The sequence below is a fragment of the Orycteropus afer genome, unplaced genomic scaffold, assembly GCF_000298275.1.
Source record: "Orycteropus afer afer isolate SDZICR_OR568_19922 unplaced genomic scaffold, OryAfe1.0 scaffold00040, whole genome shotgun sequence".
Classification (NCBI taxonomy): Eukaryota; Metazoa; Chordata; class Mammalia; order Tubulidentata; family Orycteropodidae; genus Orycteropus; species Orycteropus afer.
In genome coordinates, this window is record NW_006921627.1 from 1,067,352 (window position 1) to 1,068,507 (window position 1,156).

Consider the following 1,156-nt stretch of genomic DNA (forward strand, 5'->3'; position numbering starts at 1 on the left):
TTACTCTTTTTCCATTGATCTTCCTATTGTTGATTTCTAATTTGATAGCATTATGATCTGAGAAGATGCTTTGCAGTATTTCAGTGTTTTTAAATTTATGAAGGCTTGCTTTATGGCCTAACATATGATCTATCCTGGAAAATGTTCCCATGTGCACTGGTTAAAGAATGTATACTGTGCTGTTGTTGGGTGAAGTGCTCTGTAGATGTCTATAAGTTCAAGTTGGCAGATTTTATTGCTTAGCTCTTCTGCATCTTTGTTGAGTTCCTTTTCAGTTCTATCTTTCATTGAAAGTGGTATATTAGGCTCTCCCACTATGACTGTGGAGTCATCTATTTCACTTTTCAACTCTTTTAAAGTCTGAGCTATGTATTTTAGGGCTCTTTCATTGGGCCCATATTTATTATGCTTATATCTTCATGTTCAATTGATCCTTTAATCATTATATATGGTAGTCTCGTATGGTAGTTTTTGTCTTAAAGTCAATTTGATCAGAAATTAATATTGCAACTCTTGCTCTTTTACAGTTGCCATTTGCTTGATATATCTTTTTCCAACCTTTGATTTTTAGTCTATTTTTGTCTTTGTCTCTAAGGTATGTCTCTTGTAGACAGCATATTGATGGGTTTTGTTTTCTTATCCAATCTGCAACTCTCCTTCTCTTCAGTGGTGCATTTAATCCATTAACATTCAGTATAATTATTGGTAAGTATGAATTGGTTGTTGTCATTTTGTTATGTGTTTTTCATGGTGTCCCTGATTTCTTTGTTCCATATTATTTTCTGTGCTGAGCTCATTATGTTTATGAATGATGTTATAATTTCCTTTGTTGCTGTTGTTTTAATATTTGCTGAATATTATTGTGCTTGTCCTCTTTTTTATTTTTATGTGAAGGTTTATCATTTTTCTTTTAGGTTACCATGTGATTTACAATTTTCTCGCCAAGATTAAAACAGTCCATTCTGTCTTGCAACTCTGTTGACTTCCTCACCATTTAGAAGTTCTGTAACTACACAGTATTTTCCCTCTTTTTGGTTTGTAGATGTCCTCACTTGCCAATTGATGTCTCTGGTTCCCTGTTGAGTACCTTGTAAGCTTATTTTACTTGCAGTATGTCCATAGCTGTGATTTCTGGGTCATGTCATCTTGTGTATTA

The 1,156-nt window shown here is 33.6% G+C and overlaps 1 protein-coding gene across 1 annotated transcript in view; it reads left to right on the forward strand.

The window, feature by feature from the left end:
* Positions 1-1,156, forward strand: part of MICAL3 (microtubule associated monooxygenase, calponin and LIM domain containing 3) — a 143,407-nt gene that overhangs the window by 92,354 nt on the left and 49,897 nt on the right. The gene's annotated exons all lie outside the window — the stretch shown is intronic.